The following is a 24421-nucleotide window of genomic DNA, read 5'->3' as shown; positions in this document are numbered from 1 at the left end:
AGTAACGAGATTTCATTTTGGAATTTAAGTAGACACCCTGTTCAATAACAATACAGATAACTAATAATAATAACTATTGTTCTATAATAATAATAATAATAATAATAATAATAATAATAATAATAATAATAATAACTATTGTTCTACGTAAGTTTTCCAGGTTCGATTCCCGGTGGTGACACTCGGTAGAAAAGTGTGAAAACTATTTTTCAGGCCAGCTACAATGAGTGACCTTTTCCTCATTCACACCAGGAAATGCCTGGGTGATACCTAACTTATAGATCCCAGGTCGCTTCCTTCCTTCCCCCATTCTTTCTTTTTTCCCTTTTCCCTGTTACTGTGCTCGCAAGTGACGTCATCCTTGAAAACGGGACGGGCTAAATGGCCATTGATGCCGAAACCCTAGAAATCTAAATCCTAAATCCTAAATCTTCGTAAGTTTGGTAAAAATGTGACTGGACTTAATAAAATTCTAGTATGCTTCCATTATTGATTGTATAATTGGGAAATTGCTTGAGTTGGAGGTCAACAATAATGCGGGAAAGGTTGAATTTACTACACGTAATATTCCTGTTCATCAACTTTAAAGTAAAAGGCGTCCTACGGACTCCATAACCGAGTTTAAATATATATTGAAAATTACATTGAGTGATCGAACATCGTATTTATCTTTTTATGAACCGTCAGGAATAGCTCGGGAGAGTAATGCTCTCGGAAGTAGGAACTAAATTTTGATTGGTTGGCGTTATTCGTTTCTTGCCACGTAACAAGCATATAGCAGAAATCAGAACGTTTACTGCTGTCGGTCTTCGTGGCCGAGCCTGTTAGCGCTAGTAACGGAAATCGCTTTTGGCGTGGGTTTAAACCTGGCAAAAGAAAACATCTTTTATTTTATTTTGAAAAATTCATAACAATTTTTTCATTAAAATAAGATTTAGGTAATACTCAAAAAGTGATTTACTTACTTTTGTGCAGATTAGTAGTGGTAGTAGATATAAATTTTGTGACCAACTTAAAACAGCTGGCTAGGGTACAGCGCGAAAAATCTTACTTCCGGGAGTTTTACTGTCCTGGGTAGGTCGTAAAACCGTCAGGTTTTGATAAGGTAAACGCTGTATTTATATTGTTGCCTCTGAAATCGTTATTCAACAATATATTGTGTATATATATATATATACCGGTTCATATGAATTGAGAACATCATAAGTTATTATATCAAGAGGAGTTTGAAGTCAAGAATACCGTAGAAAAGTTTGAATATAATAAACTTTTTTAAAAAAATTGTGTATACATGCATTTATATAAATATATGATATTTCACGATTATTTTCATTAAACTATATCTATGCTGAAGCAGTGCGAAATATTTTCTTTGAGTATTAATTTGCACTTCCTTTGTTTGGGTTGAAATTGCTTAATGATAATACGATAAATCTTCTCCTACTTTCAAACTCAGATTTTGTTATACATTTCGTAATATATTTCACATTCATGCTCTCTTCTCTGGTCTTGCAATTAGTTAACGCTTGTGCTTTCGATGCAGCGGATCTCGGGTTCTATCCTCGGTAAGAGACAACTGGTGGGTCGGGTTTTGCCTCAAACTTTAAGTCCCAGTTAGAGGCGGTTTTCTGAAAACAAATAATATGATTCTAACGAACAGGTCCATATTTAGATATTTTGCGTCTGATGACTCTAAAAATTGCCCCCTTCCCTTTATTTCTTTCTACTCAGTTATGTGTAAGATGAAACAACACAAAGAAACTAGCAAAAACATTATAGCTTTTACTAGGATACAAAATAAAAGTATTAATCAGTATAATTACTATAACTATACCATTTGTTTTATTGATTATACGTGTATTTATGAGAGACTTCCATAATGTGACAAGAAACATAATGTGTAAAAGTCTATAATGTGACAAGAAACTTTTTCTACACTTACAGAGAGTACTTCCGTGCTTGTTCGAACATCATACGCAAAACCCATCTACTCACAGTATGTGCTTTATACTTTCAGACCATTCTGTAAGAAACATGAGCAAAATTGCCAATTTAAAAACAGAGATGTTTACTTTCTTTGACAGTGCAAGGTCCTGCCTGAATGTAAACCTAAATTAAGTTTTGCTTGTGATGTTATTTTCAGTTTTCTGATGCCTCTTACTCTGTATATACCTTGATTTAAGTTTATACCCATTTCTTGCTTCTTATTCAGTTATATTCGTACTCGCCCTCTCAATTTGTAATTAAGAAATTTATTACATATTTGTATCTTATTTGTATTTAATAATCGTGGTTATCATTTCTTTCATGAGAAAACACGACTTAAAAAATATTTTTTAAATTCACCATATGATTATCCACCGAGACAAGTTCCAGAGAGTCAGTCTCTACTGAACTTGCAAATGGCTGCTATGGACATATTTGAAACTGAAAGTACACCTGATGTTAGAGGACTCTCACCTAGTCAGAGGAATTGTTTTTATATTGATGAAGTGAAACTTCAATCAAGTGAAATATACGGATACAATGCGTGTAAGATGCAATGCAGAGTAGATGCTTATTTTGATGTCTGTGGATGTGTACCTCACGTCTACTTAAATACAGGTATATATATTTAATATGAGAAATATATATTGAATGTATGTTTCATTTTATACTAAGTGTGAATAATGTTTTTAAATTTAAAAAATGTTCAGGAACCATACGTAATATAGAAACTTTTACTACCTTGCACATTATTTACAAATAAATTTTCCAAGTCTGAAACAACTTTTAAACACCTGTGAAGTAACATTTTTAAACTGTGCGAGCATAACATCAATTTATTTTTAAACCAGTAGCTGCTATGAATGAGTAACAACAAACTTAAAATGGTGTTATTGGCTCATCTTCAGATAATATTACCTTACGTAATATTCGTTTGAAGGCTGGCCAACTATCTATTTCAAATTTAAGAGGTGTACAATTTATACACACTTGAGTCAAAACATGTAGTCATGTTGAAATTTAAGAAACGGCCAGATGATATCCTAAGACTAAACATTATTAATTTCACATTTTAATTAATGGTTTCTTTATTATAGGAAATATCAAGAAATGTACACTCAGTGGACTCATTTGTATTTATTCTAAGAGAGGTAAGTATTTTACAAATTAACATACTTGAAATACTACGTATATTAATCGTTGTAATTAATATACCCTTCTTTATCAGAACATTATACTAGGATTTAAACAATCATTAATGTTCTTGTATTCCAGTGTTAAACATTTCAGTTTTGAACCAATTTCAGATCAATGTCAAAGGACGTGGAAAAGTACTATTTAATTGTAACTAAAAGTGGTATATTTACACTTTTAATGCAGGATATTCATTAGGGTGGAGTGAAAAAGAGGCCAAATTTTTTTTTTCGAAATTCGATTTTGGATAGGGGGAAAAAGTTGCATCATATTATAGTACTTTACCATGGAAAATTTCAATTCTCCAAAGTATTTTTTGCCAGGGCTCCATGGCCTTAAGTTTCGTAGATTTTTTAAACAAATACATGTGTGTTGTGTATTTGTGTAATTATTAGACAGCTCTTCGCATGAAGTAGACTGTAACTTGAGGGTGTTAAGATTCGTTGTCGCAACGAGATAAATTTCTAAAGCTACCGAAGTTCATATTCTATGTTACAGGCTACATCAACCCAAAATCACTATTCAGAGGTGGCTGCCGTCGAGCTCAATCCCACCCACCCGCAAACATTAGATTGAATTTTTCATAAGTTGAATTCACGTCTTCCTGCAAAATACTGCGATTGTCTGAAAAGTAGGCATGTATTTTCTCAAGTCAATTTTGAAACGAATAAAGAAATCGCTCTCTCGTACCCCAGATACTGAAAGAAGTTTCACTAATCTTTCCACTACTTGCGTATGACATTTGAACTCAGGGATATCAACACATGTATTTTCTGAAGCGCGTATTTCTTGTTATTTTTCGTGTGTCTCATGAGTCAGTACTAGCGTTCTGTTATATTACACTCATTCCAGTTTATCATTTCTGTGTATTTATTAGTCTCGAAGTTTAATACTGGTATTTCGAAGGAATGAATTTCAGAAGGTTTACACTGCTTTCTGTATTGGAGTATTATATTAGCAGCAAGGATTCGTGTACTTGATCTGTCGACACTAATCATGGCAATGAGAATGTTTTAAGGATTCGCATAGAATGCATTTCTGGAAATTACTTTATTGACTGGAGTCTTGTATGGTTCTTGCAAACATCGCGAAAGTTTTATGGTCAGGAACAAATGTTTAGCTCCGTATTTGACAAGAGGTTTCAGTTTGATGTTGAACCACACTTTTACCACGAACTTTGATAGAGTTTTGAGCTCCTCTGAAGGATTTATCATTGATATATACACCTATAGACGCAAACGTCTGTAAGTCACTGTTAACCAGCGAACATGCCCAAGTTTCCCAGGTTTCTTGATCTGCTAGGCTTTTATCAGTCTAAGCTTATGACAGATTGGAGTATTTCACACAACAACCTATGATCATAACTGAGATCACGCACATTTAGGAGGTTCTGAAGAAATCTTTTCGAAGCCGTACACTGAATTTGTTTCACAATTCACTAATGATCTACCAATAGAGCCACAGAAAGTGTAAAGGCCAGTAGTTATACCATCGATTTCCTTTAGTAAATGACGACGTGGTAGTTCAATGAAATGCAATAGGCATATGCATCACTGCAAGGGCCTCCCTAAATGGTTTTTGAGCACTTTAATCACTCCTCCTTTTGACCTAACATTAATATTAGTGCCGTCGCAGCCGATAGCTACCATATCTGATAGGTCTACATTATATTCTTGTAATTCGCGGCAGATGAAACTAGCTATATTCTTTGCTGATGCTGATCCTGTCAAAGCATTTCCGGCATAGCCCAGAAATTTGTTACCCGTTTCTACACGGATAGAATAATGTTCTTCCATCTTCATCTTTCGGACATCGTGAGCGTTTGGTCTTTCTCCCAATCAAAATAGATGGCACGAGGTTTCACTTTATTAATAGTATCTTTAGTTCTTACGCTTATACCATTTGTCACAACCTTTCTTTAAATTTTACTTCTGTAATTTACGTTTTGCGACTGCTCTAGACTCACATATTAAAAATCTTCCAAAACCGCAGTAGCAATTGCTGCAATTTTTCTTCTAGTCACGCCGCTTTTCTCCTTCACATTTGCTAATGTTGGGACGAATTTTCTCATTTTCGTGCATCCAATCTTTGCTTGCTCTCTTGTCTTCTTCAAAGGATATTTCCAACTGAAATATGATCTCCTCCAGCTTCAGTATGTTCTTTATTGCCTTCCTATCTTGGTTTCGAAGATTACAAGTAGTCTGAAGATTCGATAATGTAACTGGTAGAGTATAATACTCTTTGGCTAAAAGCTTCACCGTAAGATCGCTTGTTGGCTTTCCTTCCGTCTCTTTTCTTGAATTTCTTTGTCCAAGTAATATCAATAATACAGAATATCATTTTTACTTACCACCCAGCGACACAACTAGGCTAGTTGTCGTCCGGGGTAAGAACTCGCCTTAGCGCCCCCCCCCCCCCGACCAACCAAACCAAAAGGCTCCGCAACTATATCTGATATTGGCATCAGACAGTAGTTTTCCTATTCCGTTCTTTCTTCAAGTGATAAAGCTTGATTTCAAAATTGTAGTACATATTTTAATTTTTAGTACAAGATAAAAAACACTAAACTACTTTGTAACTGGTTGACAAATAATCTGAGAGTAGCATGCTTGACACATTCTTACAGTCTTAACGAAATAACTGCAAATCGCAATGTTTTTGGAATTATATTGGAATGCGGATATGTGTAGAATGAATCAACATCTTTTGCTTTTGAATAGAATATTTAATTATGAAAAACAATGAAGCTGCTGTCTCGAGTATTATACTCGGACATTTTACAAATATCTTCAATCGATGTAAGTTAAATGAAAACACAAAAAGCTGGAACTAAAATTTAACCTTACGGCTTCTTTTGGATGCATAGGTTTTACAATGTCCTCAAAAGATAGCTTTGAAGCTAACATAAGCTCTATGCATATGATCCTAAGGTAGGTTAGTCGTTGTTATCCTGTCAAGTTTCTGAGGTATCTTTTTTATGATATTTAGTTTGCTAAAACTCCTTTTCTTGCTTTATAGTGAAAATAATTATATGCCCAGTTTTGCGGCCCCCAATTCGACGCTCGGGGCACAAGCGTCACTTTCACCACCCAGTTACGTCCCTTTCACCCTCTCCCAGTTACGTCACTTTCACCACCAACCAAACTATTGTACTATTAACAAAACTGCCTAAAGTTCATTGTAAGATATCAGAAGTCTTCTTAAATAGCAAAAAGCTTCTTTATGACAGGCTCGCAAAATGCTTATAGTTGATCACTTTTCGTCTTATTATTCCCAAATTTCAGATCCATTGTGCCCGTCTACAAATAATTGTAGAGAATTTAAGATTCATGTTGTTATCTATTGACAAAGGATGCATCTTTTGCCCTCTATCCACAATATAAATTAAAGTCTACTTTCAGCGAACATTTGCTAAATGGTTACATAGTAAACGGAAATTGATTTGCAAAATTTCAAATTTGAAGCCCCTTGCGCCCCGACTAAAAATATTTTAGAGAATTGAAATTTTCTATGGTAAAGTACTACGATATGGTGCAGCTTTTGCCCCCTATCCTAATTCGAATTTCGAAAAAAATTGCTTCGCTCCACCCTAATATTCATATTTGATTTGTAATGAGCTTATACATAGTCTCTATTTTTTGTCAAACTGTTCGTATATGTTTCAAAATAAGTTCTGATATTAAGAGTAAGAATCGAAACTTTTAACAAGCAAACAAAGAACAAGAAATACACTCTATTAAAAGCTAACAAGATATTAAATATTCGTTCAGATTTATTGTCGTACGTACTCATTTATGCGCACTTGGCGTCGATTTGCACATATTTGGGGGAGTCTTTTGCCCTCAAGAACCAGTTTTAGGAAAAAATAAAAGAACGTATTCGCTTATTTTGTACGCAATATCTATCGACTCAGTTTCTTTTCACAATCCTGCATGTACTTTAGGATTCCTGAACCACTTTCTTGGTGATAAGTTCGGAGGGCATCTGCTTCACCTAAACGTCTTTTAAAGGAAAATATGAAACATGTATTCCGACATTTACGACAAGTATATCTGTGAGCAATTTCATCCGCTTCAAAAAACTTTCCCTTTGCTTTTAGCGTTGAATAAGAATTTTTTCGGTGGGTGCATTTGTCCCTAAGAACATTTTTCTTTAGATATTAAGAACCACAATTTGTTCATTTCATATATAGTATGTATCGAGCAAATTTTATCGTGTTTGGCTTGGATCTCAGAGTTAATATTACTTGTTACTGACTATGAAATAATTTATTAAAATTTATTTGCATAAAAATGATAATTCAAGTTAAAAGTTGGGTGGAAATTATATTTTCTCGAATTTCTTATTCCCTTTTGTTGTGATATATCTACGTAGTCGCCGACTTGAAAAAAATACTGGGGTGGACCAAAGAATGAAGAAATACATAATCGTATTCAGGCGATTTCTATCAACTGCTTGATAAAGGCTCCCTTTCCCTTTATCTCGGTCCGCTGCGAAATTCATGACCAAGTCAAATTTGTCTAAAGGTATTAAAACATATTCCAGTTCAAATTCTGGGAACTTCGCTGAACCACATTGATCTTCACTTGTCATATCATGTTGTCATAGTGTTGGTTGAAGCTTAAGTGCTCTATTAAACACCGTTTTGAAAATGGCGCTTTCTATCGAATAAGAAGGCTGTTCCTAATGTTGAATTAAAGGCAAGACGAAATTTACGACATAAATTCCTGCTTCTCTTTGTTAATTCGTCCTCAACTGGGTTGTATTGGGGGGGGGCGAGGACCCCGACTTTAAATATTGTGATATTGTGAGGACAAATGTGTCCAGGCCTCCCAAACTTGGCGCCTATGGTATCTACATTTCTTCCTTCTTCTTTGCAAAAACTTTAAGAATTTTATCAAACTTCAATTTTTTTTTTTAATTTTGATCAATAGACAAAGTTATCAAACTGTTTAAAAGTTATTACTAAATTAATTATGTCAATTTAGTTTCGACCAGTTTCAGTTTGAAAAAAGTTTCTTCGTATTCTACACTCAGTAGAATTGTCAAGGAAATCGAATATTATTAAAATTTCACAAGTCTAGGGTAGATTACACTCTAGCGCCGGGCTTGATTGCCATTCTGTACTACGAGCCTGTGCATTTTTCGTTTTCCCCTTATTAAAGCAATCAAGGTATCTTTTTTAATGAGCAATTCTAATAGATTATTTCTGTCTAAATTTTCAAATCATCAGGTAGTCGTATTATAGAATGTTATTTACCTTGATAAACTACACCATCTTTCTAAATGTATTTTATTAATTAAAATGGTCTTTCTTGCAGATGAAATTGAGAAGATATTACATTCAGGTACCTGTGATTGCAAGCAAAGTTGTCATAGTGTGTTTTACACCACTTATGATACTGAGTAAGTAAAACAGTACTTCACAGTATTTCACACGCACACACACACATATATATATATATATATATATATATATATATATATATATATATATATATATATATATATATATATATATCGGGTGATTCAATAACAACGTACCAGGCCTATATCGCAGCTAATACTGCACGTAGAGCCTTCAAACAAAAAAAAATACATTACCAAATCGTATGTGTAGAATGCAATAAAACTAGTAGCTAGACCAGTGGCGTCTCGTGAATACCTCCAACGAGGGCAAATTCAAAATTTGGAAAGGAAAGTGGAATAACTCTTGGAATCATTCGAAAGGACATTAAATGCTATGCAACTTTTAGAAGACAAATTTTGTCATATCCTTTCTCATTTAGCCGCTAGAGGTGTTGTTGAAGGTTTGTATCTGCCTACCCGTAGCAGGTCTTTATCTCAGCTAACAATGGACATAGTGCCGTCAAACAAACAATTGAACTACCAAACCGTATCTGTAGAATGCAAAAAATAACAAGAGTACAATGGGAGAAACTTCGAGATGAAACACCCTCGCACAATCTAACTTTCACCTAGCAATGCGACCGTGTTAGCGCCAACGAGGAAGCAATATGCCAAGGTGTTTCCTCTCGACGTTATTCCCATTGTGCGCTTGTTTCAATGGAGGCACAACCAACCGTGTTTCCATGTCAAATTTTGCAGATAAGAAGATGGTAGATCTACAGTTTAAGGTGCAATTCGCACCAGAGTTCTCACACCAGTGGCATATCCCCCGTTGGAGATATTCACGATACGCCACTGGTGTGAGAACTCTGGTGCGAATTGCACCTTAAACTGTAGATCTACCATCTTCATCTCATATAATCTCGGTTCTCAAGAAGAAAGCTAAAATTCACGTTTAGTTTGATTTGGTTTCGTCTCTCTTCCAATTACATAGGGCTGGTCTCAAAACAGATTAGTAGTACTTTCTTCAATTACCATCAAGCAACATGAAGTTAGCAGATTATTTCTTCTAAATCGAGAGCAGAAACTGCTTTACGAGACAAGAGGAGAGGAGAAAAACTTTTTAGATAATTCTTTAAAAATCGAGACTAGATGAGAATCCTACAAGAATTGACGAGACGAGAAATTCTTGTTTCTTCTCTTCCTTCTGGGGAACACTACTGTGCCTGGGATTAAATTATGGTCCTCGCATCAAATGTGAAGGCTGTAGTACTAAGTCATCAATCTTCTCCTTCCTTAGTAACATGAAAGGCTTGATTTAATTACCGGTACGTTTGCGTAGTGTTGCTCAAGAGACGAGACGAGAAATAAAGTTTTCTCCTGTCGTCTCTTAAAATAATTGTTTGCTTCTCCTCTCGTTTTGATTCTCGAAGAATTATTTCTCTTCTCATTTTATAAATGTATGTCTTGGTTTTCTTCTTACTTTTATCTAGAATTATTGGAAAGCTTCCAAGTCACGAGAGGACCACTAAGAGTGTAATATATCAACATTTAAATCATATTTATTATTGAACTGTATTATGTAATGTCTTACGTATCTTAAAATGTTGATAAATACAGTTCATTTTGTTCGTACAACTACTGTAAAAATTTGTGAACTTTTACTGTGAATCATTTAATACTAAATCATTGATATCTCAGACTGCAGGGAATTGTTGCCCATTTGATTTGATAATTATATTTTCTCGAAAATGAGACAACGATTAAGTTTCTTGTCTTGTCTCTAACTTGAACATACACTTCTCGTCTTACTTCTTATTAGAACATACATTTCTCGTCCCATTTCCCAGACGACACGAGGAATTTTGTATCCTGCACATTACTTTCTTGCTTCTCCAAATACTAAATTTCTCAGTCACCTATCATAGCACTTGTTTCTATTTGCTTCATTCATCAAGTAGTTAAAGGTTAAGCTGAAGTTAAATATTTATCTTAGAAAGTATAATTTCTTTCTAATCAGATATGATTTTTAAACGAAAAATTCTCTATTGCGATCTAGCATGATGCAAAGATCTTAGAAGAACAAATAGTTTTAAATCCCACTAACTTATTATTCTCTTGAAATTTCTGTCAGGAATATAATTTCTAACATTTTTTTTATATAATACGTATTTTTCTTATTACCATTATTCTCCGGACAATAACAGTTTTAATGTGCTAGGATTTAAGTTCTATCTCTCTCTCTCACTCTTTTTAGCATTCAGTTCGTATCATCAAAAATTACTATATACAGGGTGTTCCAAAACAAAATCGAAAACGTTAGGGTGTTGATTCCTGACACCAAGATAAGACAAAAAGTATATACCAACTTGTATATAGTTTTCGCTGGGCCGTTTTCACTCGGGCCCTTTAAAAGCGGGGTAGTTTTCACGCGGCCTCTTTTAAACTGAGGCCCTTTTGTCGTGGGGGCCTTTTGCTCCGGCTATTTTTGGCCATATTGAGTAGTCCCTTTTGCCGCAAGACGTTTTGTCGCGGAGATCTTTTGACCCGCGGCAGTTTCTACTTGAGGCCTTTTTTTGCGAGGGCCTTTTAGACAGCCCCTTTGACCTCTGCTCTTTTAACGCTGGACCGTTTTTACTCTGGCCCGTTTGACGCAAGATCCTTTTGACTCGGGTTTTTTATTGTCGCGGGGACCTTTTGACCAGAGCCTCTTTGAATCCGGCCTTTTGGTAGCGGTTCCCTTTTTGGGACGGTCCACTTGATGTAGGAACATTTTCTCTTGAACTTTCTTTACATTGGCTTCTTTTGACTCGGTGTATTTGTCGCGCGATCCTTTTAACCAGGGCTCCTTTCAAGCTGGGCCGATATGAGCCCGGCCTTTTGAGACGGGATCCTTTTGACCGGGGATCTTTTCACGCAGGACCCTTTTAATTCGAGCTCTTTTACCTGAGACCTTTTGACGCGGCGTCGTTTTGACTCGGGGCCTTTTGTCACGGAGAACTCTGGACTCACGTCTTTTCTAGGATGTGTCGTTTTGAAACTGGGCCTTTTGAGTTGGGGTCTTTTGGACTCGCTCTCTTTTGACGCAGTGCCCTTTTAACTCGAGCCCCTTTGAGCCGGACCCTTTTGACGCGGGTTCTTTTTACCTTGAGCCCTTAAGTCACTGGCCGTTTTGACCGTTGTCCTTTTGACTGAGGCCTTTCTGTCTTCGCCCGTTTGTCTGTCCTTCTTACATAGAACTATATATATATAACACAGCAGCTGATATGCCTGGGAAGGTGACGGGGATGAGTAAATTGATCATTAGTCGATCCCTGGCGCAGTAAAATTAGTTACGCTACTGGTCATATCTCTTTCTTTCTCTTCTCTCTACGTCATGTCTGAAGATTAATGTTCTGACTAATAGGCTAGAACGGCGATTTTAAAAAGTAAGACGATATATGCTATCAATTATAAACGTTATGAATTTCAACAATAAATATAGGGCAAGAAATCGAAAAACTCTCTATGTGCCTTTTGTCCTCCTCTCCCGTTGGAAAAAATCCTGATAATGTTAGTGATTATCATGTTGCTTAGTTATTGTATTACATCATGCTATACAGACAATAAATACTTCAGTGTTCTAGTTAATAATAAGAACCTTATTTACATTTATTACGGCCCTTGCCTTCCGACAGCGAAATATATTCACCTTCAGTGTAATCAGTTTCCATTCTCAAATAAAGACTATGAGGCGAATGAAATAATTCACGCACACATTTAGGACTTAGAAAAGTGTCCCGCAAACATGTCGTAGTAAATTCCTGAAGAGTGAAAAGCACTAGTGGCAATTGTTAGCAGTTATTTGTTTAACATATAAGACAATAAATTGAAAAACTGAGAATACGAATCTTTTCAGAGATGACAGTGTACTGATGTTTCAATTGTACCTTTAGTCCATATACCTACATTATTTCCCTAGTCAAAATAAAAACTCTTGAAAATTAATCACAATTTCTTATACAACCATCCATTGCTTGGTGTACTGCGCGGCCACATACCCGTCACTGGGATGTAAAGCCACTTTTGGCGACGAGGATACAACTTTACTTTTGGCTTGTACTAGTACAACCCCTCTTCAAACTTTATGCTAGTAGAAGAACGTGAAAGCTATCCCGTAGTTAAGAAAATGCAGTATCTTTGAATCTTTGGACCAATAACTTGTATTGTGGGGAAAGGAAAGATTATTCCAATTGGTGTGTGTACTTCCATATCTATATTACGGCTGAATTTCTCGTGTGATGAAACTCCTAAGTGTTCCCATCATGTTCTCTAATAAAGGGAGAAAAGTTAATGTTACGTACTTTAAGTTTACAACAACAACCGACCGAGGTTCCACTAGACACTGTGAAGGTTCACGTAGAAGGATCCGAGCTCAGGGAGGTTTGAGATAGTCCAACACTGATATACACTGAGATATTCCAACACATTTTTTCTACTTTCTGATGCAGCCTTAGGGCTTACGTCAGCGAACGTTTTTACGAGCTATAGATTTTTTTTCTGCGTATACTCAATAGGATTTTACATGTCCAGCTTCTATGAATTTCTCCATCACGCTGGTGAGGAAGCGTTTTCTTTCTTTTGATCGATATATTTTTATTTTAAGTTTTTGTTTTAATAAATGGTGTTTTATTCATTTAACAGCTTATATGACCTAAGGAATGCCTGTTAGTATTAAATCACTAATCCAGCTCTGTGATTTGGGTAAATAAAGCCAGGGCTATGCTATTAATACATGCGTGTGACTCTGCGTCAGGAGGCAATAAGTTGTCAATACAATTAATGTCACGCTTGATCCGACTCCCTTCCATCCACTCATACGTGAAAGAAAAGCGCAGGGTGACACACCCCATGTCTTGACTCCGGCCTTAGGACTTGACGAACCAAATCTGTGTATTAACAGCATCATGATCGCACGCCTAACGTGCGGGGTGTATCATGGCCGCACGCCCAACATCGGAAACTCTGCATGACCTGCAAATAGACTGAAATAATGAGATATTCAGGAGAAAAAGCTTTGTTGAATATGGTTGGATGAAAGTGCGTCATAGATAAAATATAAAAGAAAGAGATTTTTCTTTACGAACTCAAAGTGAGCATCATGCACACCAATTTGCAAAAACCACTAAAAGGAAAAGAAATGAATTTTTCCAGGCAACTAGATTTTAGAAATCTTGGGCTATCAGCCAGGTGGATGTATTGGCATCCGAAGTTTCGATTGCAGACATTGCATTCATCTTCAGAGATTGTAGTGAATAGACCAGAGATATGAGCAAGTTTATATGGTGACTACTTGAGAGCAAAGCTATATTCTACATTCGGTCGTCAATATATTCATCTGTCTGATAGCCCGAGAAGACTCACACAGTGGAAATTTGGACATAGAATCCCGAAAGAACACATTGCTCCTCGCTGGTGTGTCAAATTGCGTCCAAGTGACACAGCCGTCGAAAACGAACACCGTAAAACATCATCCCGTGAACACCGTACAATATCATGTATGGATGAGCTCCTAAGGGACACCATAGAAGCAGATCCTCGAAAAAATTTCATGTCACTGCACGTGAGTTAATTACATAGAATTATTCAATGAATGTTCCCTTGTCATTCGATTCAAACGAAACATGTTGTCTACAGTAGTTCAGCAATGGTTACTGTGTTGTGTTCTTTGCAGATAGGTAAGAATCCTGTTGAAGGAATACATTGAAGCTGTTTATTAAGGTTTCGTCATCATTTGCGCTGAAAACAATTCTGACCAATTTGTGGATTCACGGATAAGAATTTCATAATTATTTGAATCAATATTATCTGAAACTTTGACTTACTCTCGGATCTTTACCTTGTATAGAAGCTGTATCAAATTAACGTATTGACTTCTTCAGAAATTAACAGTTTTTTCTTGTTCTTTCTTACATTAATGTCGAAAGCTTTATTCTACTGTGGTTCATTTTATATGATTGTGTAACTAATTTTCGTTTATTTATATTAGTTCTTAATCTACATCTCTTTTTTAGCCAATACACCGCCACCGCAGCCAGTCCTTGGTACATTAGTCTACAAAACTTCCCACGTCATCGATGGGAGCGAAATGTAATGTTCGGACCACTGAAAATGTTAGGTAACATTATGATAAAATTAATGGTTGTGAACTTATGTTAAATTTAAGTATCTCTTTTCGTCAATACACCCAAATGATCATAGTGCAGTGTTGTTAAAAAGTGAATTCCAATGAACCCACGAAGTAATTAGAGTAAATAAGGAAACTAAGAGAAATATTATACTAAGAGAGCTAAGAGAACTATATGTGTCACTTGCTCACTAGATTATGCTGCAATCGTCTCCTCAACCACATGCAACATCGCGACATAGGTTTCTTTTCATTTATCTAGTTCAAATCCACATGCCATCCCTTGCATCACGTTGTTTTATATCTCGTTCTTCTAATATAATTTCAAAAGCAGCAGCTCTTTGTGTCTAAAACCAAGTTAAGTGACGATTATAGTATTCGATATGACCTGTATTTATTTTCATATATGCACTATCTACGAGTAGGAGTCCGAAAATGAGTTTTGCCTCTCGTTCTCCCAAGGAAAGCAAACACACCATTGGGGGAAACAAGACAGCGATTGCACACGCAATACACCCAGACACAACTGGGTATCATTCGCCCGCGATCTTGGAGATGGTGTCGTCGCAGCGCCTGACCAAAGCAAGGCAAATTTCGCAGTCTGAGCCTCGTAACTATGGAGAGAAAACGTGTTTTGACATCGTAATCTAAGGAGGAGGTGCGAGCGGTTGTCCGCTATGAATGTGCATATGAAGTATCGGAAACAGAAATTCATAACCGCCTAGTGGAAGTCACATCTGGTGATCTGTTGTTATATGACAATTTGTGACCACACTCAGCGACGGCAACGCAAAGCAATATGGCAGTTCTTGGGTGAGAGCTGTTTGGGCATCCAACATACAGTTCTGATCTCGCACCAAATGACTTCCATCTGTTTACGGCTTTGAAGAAGACTCTCGGTGGCAGGCGCTTTGAAAACAATGCTGACGTCAAAGAAGCTGTTTGACCCTTATGCAGGCAGAGACCTGGATTTTTCCTGAAATGGATTTTGAAGCTTATAGACCGGTACGAAAAATGTCTCAAAGTATGTGCTACTTATGTGGGAAAATAAAGGCAGGTTTGGTCTTAATGTTACATGCTATTTTTGGTCTTGCTTGCACCCTCACCTATGTCCACAGTCTGTCTGTAGAAACTTATTTTCGGATTTCCCCTGTTACGTATTGTCTGTTCTCTTGTAACTTGTACAATTATCCTGTTTTAATCAAATATGGCCAATTTCTTCTCTAACACTGAATAATTACGTTTGCTTTGCTCATGGTGAAATAAGTCAAGAATATGAATCAACAGTGGTAAATTTCTAACCAAACTTGGCAGTTTACTCATGTATATAACATTAAAGTAGTCATACTTGGCTTATACTTGTACATTTTGGTTTTTTGTTTGTCCTAGTGTGCACGTAAGTATGTGTCCTAATTTGCACTTAGGCAAACAAGGCGTCTGCGGAAGTATCAGTATAATTTTCTGAATTAAATAGAAATAACTCAATGCGAAATTAGTGACAACCAGTGTATAGGGAATTGGAAAGAAAAGAGTATTGGTTGGGAAGGAGTATATATCAATTTGAACACACTTTGAATAATTGCACTGAAAGCATAATTCAACACAATAAAAGGCAATATATCAAAGACGTTAGAAAGTAACGTTAATACTGTACCCATTTAATACCACTGTTCCTAAATGGGAACCATTTATTTTTATCAATTTTTGTCTGTGGATTATTTGTTGTGGATTTATTTCGTTTGCTGCTACTAATATTCTCAAAATATATTAAATGAGGTCAGAATCAATAAGTTTAGATTGAATCACCAAATTCTGAAAAAAAAATATTTGCGATTAAATGGATTTAAGACAATTTCAAGCGTTGTCAATTTACAAACCCTATCCTAGGCATACGAATACCAGCTTGTAGTAGTTGTCTCTTACATGTTTCTTCCCATTATTTCATTTTTTCCGTTCGTCTAACAGCTGAAACAAATAATGATTCAGGGTTACCGAATCAGAACCGTCACATTGCCGTAAATTTTATCTTTTTTACCAAAACATAACACATAAACGGAATTCTGAATGGAAACTTACTCCCGAGCAGTAAGTCCTTAAGTAGGGTAGACAATGATTTCTGGCAACTGTTGTATTTATGTTTCTGTAACTACTATTGGAGATTCGCATAAACCAGTTTTGCAGATCAGGGAGTCTACTTCATTGAAAGAAACTTAATGTATTTAAGAAAGTTGGATTGCAGAAAAGGTTTAATCATTATTAAAAATAATACGAGGTCATCTTGGGAAATAATCTATATCTATATCATGTATTTCGAATCCCACACAAAAACGATAGTATTTTGATATAGGTTACTTTGTTTAAATTGCTGACTTATTACTTGTATGTCTACGATTAGTCTCAGCTTTCGAATAAATTGTCATAAGAAATTATGTTTTCTTTCTTTCTTGTTATTTTCAAAGCTTGTTTAGGAGGCACACTTACTGTGTTTGTTGGTGGAAGTCTTGTAAGCCTTGTGGAACTATCACATCTTCTTGCAATGCTTTTGATTGCTGCATTTCGAATCATGTGTAAGCGAATTAAGAGGAACAAATGCCTTAAGGAAAATCAACAAGAGAAGCAGAGACATAGAACGAAATCTTTCAGTCATGGAAAAGGAGAGAATAAAGAAACGAAACATCGTATGAAAATACCATTGCGACAATTGTGTTTGATGTAAGTAGAAACAAATATAAGAACATCCATATTTAAATTATACGTCAATAAAAGGTGTTAAGAGACCAATATCTTTTAAATTAAAAAGGTGCACTATACTCAAGTATTTATATATTTAGCGTCCAGCATGCTACTATACAGCCAGGACACTAAGATAAGATCATTTTATGAACACAACACATTCTTTCTACAAATTTAGTTTATGTTAGACTGTGTATGCTTGCTATCGTTCTGTGTAATTTTTCAAACACTCAATCATTGCAACGCACGAACTCGGACGATTTGATATTGAGCTAACTATGTCACATAGTTATGATGCCCCATCACGGCGAAATTAAAATAACGTTAATTTTACAGTAATTATGTGATGACTTCAAATAGATAACAGGTAATCAAAAAGTAGAACAAGAGCACATTAGACAATATACTTTACATGAGATACCGTTATTACGACTCATTTATCTACTTTCGATTTCTAACCATTTAGAAAATCAGCATTTACTCGTATTTTTGCATTTATAAATGAGATTAAAGAGGAAGCTGCTTGGCAACTCGTGATAACGGTACCTCATGCAAAATAATACCACATAATTACTGTAAAATTAGCGATATTTTAATTTTTCAGTGATAAAGCCTCTTAAGTCCTCCATAAGACGTAGTTGGAAAAAGAGGAATAAGAAAACATAAATAGAAGGTAGAAAAGGGAAGAGGAAAGATACAGTAACCTGAGGAAGTGGTAGTGCAAAAGACTAAATGTAAAGAATGTGATATGAATTACACAATAGCGAATGAAAAGAGGTGACGAGATAAGACTAAACTGAATAGAGACGATATTAGATCAAAACAGAAAAAATAATACAGTTTGTGAAAGAGACGAACTGCGAATGTTTAGATCAACTAAAAACGCAAAATATAAACAGTATAATAATGTTGAAATAAGCACAGTGGATAAGAAGAGAAAACAGAGAGGGATTAATAAATAATAATAATAATAATAATAATAATAATAATAATAATAATAATAATAATAATAATAATAATAATAATAATAATAATAATAATGGTACAGTTACTTGATTTTTGAAAGAACGTTATTATATGAGATAGATAAGAAAGAAGATAAAATAACACAACACACAGTGTACTGTGGAGTATGAAGTCAGGATAACAGAGGTGTGTGCTTAATAAAGCTTGGGTTTTCCCCATTAAGAAGTAAAAATTTAAACCAAAAAAATTTAGATATCTATCTCATTAAAAGTTTAGAATTCAAAACCAGTAAGAAGAGTTAATGTTGGTTAGAAGTGGGGTTTTATTTTTATTTACGTTACAGTTGCTCCAAAGCTAGGATGACCAATATCATATCCTACTAAATATTAACTAAAAACTCATCATCCTACTAAACCATAACTAAAAACTATCAATATCCTATCCTTCTAGGTATGGTGTCCCTCTATACACATTATGAACACTTCCTGCTTGAAAGTATAATATTTAAAGTATGGATCATTTATTTTAATGCTATATGCCTAAATAATGCAGAATAACATTAATTTATAATATTGTTTTGTGGCTAAATGATCTTTAAATACGATATAGGAATCCATGAATTAAAGAAGGAGGGTACCTAGGCCAACGAACAAGCACACTTTTACTTTTAACTTCCAAAATTTCGTCTATTTCATAAACTTTAGACAAGGGAATTTCTTGTAATTCCTTTTCGTAGAGTGTACCATAAATTACATCCCACTTAAATGCTCCATTACATAAACCACTTTATTTTCCTTATATAACACCTGTTTCATTTTAAATATTCCCACAGTCCAATTTTCTTTGTACCCTTTTCAAAATGACGTTTTGCTTTAGTGATGCGTAGAGTATCAACTTCTTTATATTTTGCAGCGTTACTATAAGGTTTGGTTTTACTAATTTATACCAAACTTGTTTAAACATATCTTGGACACACTGGCAAGTGGTAATTGATGAGCTCTATGAGGTCTAGAATTGTATGACTGAACAAGTTTAGGTAGCACTTCTATGTAACGGTAAGTTTTATTTGCTGTAAAATATTCCCACATTTGTCCTTAAGAGTTCGATTAAAACTTCCGCCACACTTGCCTTAATATCGGGGTTTTTGTATTGTGAAGAATTTAATATTTTGCTTTATTAGGTATAACTGAAAGGGTTTATTAACAAACTATGTACTTTTATCTGTTTGTAGACTAAGGATCTGCGACGAGTAGATGCAAACATTTGCTTTTATAATGTTTTCACCATTCTTTATACGCACAGGCACTGCCCATGCATAGCAACTAAATAAATCAATCCCTGTTAAAATACACCTGTAGCCATCATTATACTTTGTAGATTCTGCATATCATTGAAATCAGCTTGCCAATGATCGTCAATACTGAACACTAAGAAGTTCGTAAGAAATGTTTACGTGCTGCTTTAATCAGTGTATAAGTCGGTTGTTCTTTTACCCACTGTTGCACCCCGTGTAAAGATAGTGATTTCTTCAGAGCTTTCCATAATGCTGTAGAGTTGAAAATGAGGCAGTGTGTGAGGAGTTATAATAAATATTAGCCAGGTTCTTCATATTTTATAATTGCACGATCTGTTGACAACTTTACATTTACCTGGTGGCTCCTCCTCCTCGTCGTAAGCTTGTTTCTGATCAGCAACAGCAGATGTGGAAAATTTCGAATATATAATATACGTTGAGGGTTACCTATATACCCAAAGGGTATATTGCATTTGGTAATGGTACAGATAAAGGGTTACCAACCTGTGTGGAGAATATTTTTCTTACGACACTTAACATTATCTGCTATTAAATCTACTATATTGCAACAAGGAAATATTTTTATAATTATTAACACTAATATTGTCATCTCTTTGAATGTTGGAATTTTGTTTTAATTTACGTAATAAAAGCCTTGCTTTACGCAGACAGTTTTATAGTATTTCATCCTCCTCGTCACCCTCCTACACTAGCCTTTTAGTACCAACACTAGTTGATGTTGTGGCGATAGGGTTTTGCAGAATGTGCAAAAATTTTTGTAACACCTTATATCGTACCCATGTTTCTTCAACAGTCATATTTTTATTATTTAAAATAATTTTCACATCATCTTCTAAATTAGATATATTTTGATATTGATGTAATTTTTCTGGCGAAATTAAAACAACCTTTTTTCTGCATACTTCATAATTTAACTAGATTTTATACCTCCTACAATAGGTGCTAGCAATGCACTGAGAAAGCTACCTTTTTGTACAATTATTTATCTTTTCTTTTTTTTAAAGTTGGACTTTTACCTAAGTTCCATTTAATATCATTTTAATTTATTTTTCTCTCTTTTATTTAACGGAACATTTCCTTGCAATACGTTATAAAACATTCACAAATAGATAGAATTAAATCGGGATCTGCATTATGTAATATAGCCTTACGTGCCATATAGGTTTTGCCGTAGCTACAAGTTTTAGTAAAAGGGCACTTCCTTTAATAATCATGTTTACAGCTATTATACTAAAATTGGTAATTAAAATATAAACGTTATTGAGATTATTTGTTTACTGAGACATAAACATAATTGTTGGAATTTGATGGTAAAATATTTGTTAGAACACGATGTTCGTCGGGGGTGTCCTGTTTTAAATAAAAAACAAATGATCAGCGCGAGTTGCGTCTTGATAAGATTCTTGAACAAATTCAGTGTTACCTGGACATAATTGACGTGCTGGATAATTAATTTCAGCCTGGTCTCTAGGATTTTTCAAACATACTATATAATGGCAATTTAATAATATATCTCGCTTATCTCTAGTCAAGTGGAAGATATTTTGTGTTATAAAAATAACACTTAAATTTCTGTGATGGCCACCCTTAGTAACAATGTCAACAATTCGTGCGTCACACTCCCGCGTTAAATTGTCAACAATTACAAGGTGTTGATCATCTTGTGCTGTAAAATCATTTATTTTTGACAGTCCTTCTTTAAATGTAAAATTTGAGTACAGAGATTCATTCAGAGTAGAGGTTTACCATTTACCATTCGCCATACTATATTCTCCCATTTTTCAGCATAGTATTTTAAAAACTCTTTCACAAAATATGATTTCCTATACCCAGGTGGTCCTGCCATAATGGGTGTGAAAGGATGGCGAAACTCCATTTTCTTTGCTCTCTCTATTATATATTTTTTCAAAAAATAAAAGATTTATAAATCAGCCATTACCGTAAAAACTAATTCTAGTTGAATACGATTTGGTGTGGTAGTATCTTCAACAAAAGTAACTTTAGAAAATTTACCCTTCAAAACACATTCATATAAATATTTACTTATTAGAGTAGCAAGTGTAGAATATGTAGAAATTGCCTCTTCAATGTATTGCAAATAGTAATACATTTTTCCATATAGAAAAATCAATTACAACTCTACTATTATTATCATTTGAACGAATATATATATATTAAATTAACATAGTCATTATTAGCGTCAAGTATTACTGTAGTTTTGTCACTTAGCACTTATTCAGATGAATTTTTACCTTCTCTAAAATAATCATTTATATAGATAGAATATGATAAAAGCCTGGAATTTAATTAATTGAGAACATAATACATTCATTAGTAATGCGTAATTTTACCAATTCATAAAACTTACTATCACTACCACATTTCAAATATACACAGGTCTGTGAAATTATTAATGTAGTAAAAGGAATATAAAAGATGTTTTTTATCCATAATATATATTTATCTATTTACACAACAAGTTCTTTTTTATAGTCTATTTCTCTTAAAACCGTAAGGCACTGTATCATAAATACTGCTTTACGTTTTGTATGTATCAACTGGTAGGTTTTCGTATCCTCCTTACTAATACTTCTGTTGTCTTTTGTACGAGGAATTTTACATGTGTTTGTTACAGTTACCTAAGGGGGATCGTTAAGAATCATATTTCTAATTTGATCAAAAATAACAATTGTCATTGTATCGCTGTTGAGAAAAATTCCACGTACCTTAAAATACGTTTTTGTAGTACCTCTACTAAAGTTCTCATAAGCATAATTTTATGTCCCAGCACTACAAAATTCTCTAATATATGCATCGCGACCTACATTACGTAATTCTTCTTTGAAGTCACCAAAATAATCGCCAAGGGGTACTTTTACTCCTCCAGATATGAGTACATAGATAAGACAATCGGTATCCATGTATATGGCATCTTTAAGTACCTGTTCTAAATAGTTGTAGAACTCTAATGGTACATGCATGGTGGTATATTTTCAAATGATTACATTTTATATTTTAGAGGAACAATTGCGTCATCCATTATATGATAATTTAATAATAACGCATCATTGTCAATTGGAATTACCTGTGTTACCTTCTCATTGCTATCAGTTACTCTGTCACAGACTTTTTCTGGTTCTCGAATAATAGTATAACTCATGTTTTAATTTTGGCGAACTTGCTCTATAAACAACTCAGTGAAAGTTCACGAATGCTTTTCCCTACTTTGTTTTTCTTACCCATTTTTGTACTGTATAGCAGCATTCTCTCTCTCTCTCTCTCTCGCAATACGACTTAATATATATATATATATATATATATATATATATATATATATATGTTCTTCATTTTTGCACCATTTAGGCAACCATGAGCCTCTGTTTTTAATTCCATATATATGTTATATATTCTACGGAAATGTCCCATTCTTTTCAACAGGATTATACTGCACTACTTTATACTTCCATAACTCATGCATTTCTCATATCTATATCCTTTCCCTTGAGCTTTACGTCCACCACCCACGTCCCAGTGAGGGCCGTCTTCTCTTCTGTGCACATTCTTCTGTATTTAAAATCTCGACACATATACGGCACAGAGAGAAAGAAAGTTTGTTCTTACACGCAACGGGATTATACAGGTTTATACAGGAAACAGTATTATGCAAATGCCCGGAAAGAAGTACTGTGTATTTTATGATACCCTCGAATTTATCGATTAGTGTAGAATCAGCACCCACATAAATTTTAGGGTGACGTGTAGGGTTTTTCTACCTTGCAACAGTAAGGGTATAACGAAATAACATCTTCATAGCGTACTTCCTCCCAATTTTATATTATTTGACAGCAAAAGAACGCAACACTTATACTGCATCCCTTCGTTTAATAGAATCTTTTCTAGAAAGGGTGCGATGTGCCATAAGTTCTGCAAAATAGAGCTTTTGGAGGTAACTCGTTCTTCCAATCGTATCGCATCTCATGTATTAAAAAACATTTTTTTAAAGGGTTGACTTTTCTAGTAGTTTTCATATCGTACGTCAAGTGTGGTATGCAGATCGATATATATGGGGCTATTACGCCCCGTGTTATAGCATTTTATACAACCATGATGAAAACATCCTTTATATTCTCATACATATACTTGTTTATCTATACATACATATCCATCTACCTTTTAGAACTCCTATTAGAAACATTTTCCAACCATTTGCCGCATGCTGGATTATAACACCAAGTCTTTCTTGTCCGTGAATCATCCACTGTATTGCTTCGATGGATTGTTGATCAGACCAGCAATATCCACTACTAGGAATAATTCTCTTTCAAAAAATTGCATCGATATACCAAATTGCATGCGGATGCTACACTAATTGGTTCGACCAGTAAATTGGCATTAGATATTTGCTGAAATTCTATGAAAAATTTGAGGCATGCCTTATGAAAAAGTCCAACATCCATGAGAGAATAGCTAATCAAGTATTTTTAAAATTAGATGTCTGTTTTGAAGAAATTTCACACCAGCGCATAAACTGCTTTTGCTCCTTCTTCTTCATGTACTCACAACTATAAAAATTAGGGTCGGGCATAGGTCCTTGATATTTCTGATTATCTTTCGTGCTTAAATAATGAGGAAAATAACCTTTATCTTCGTCTACACCAAATCTTTCAGCTAATTTAGCCAACTTCATAGGGAAGAAATTTAGATTATGTATA

The sequence above is a fragment of the Thermobia domestica genome, chromosome 11, assembly GCF_964235325.1.
Source record: "Thermobia domestica chromosome 11, izTheDome1.hap1.1, whole genome shotgun sequence".
In the NCBI taxonomy this organism is placed as follows: domain Eukaryota; kingdom Metazoa; phylum Arthropoda; class Insecta; order Zygentoma; family Lepismatidae; genus Thermobia; species Thermobia domestica.
Note: the sequence above shows the minus strand (reverse complement) of the source record.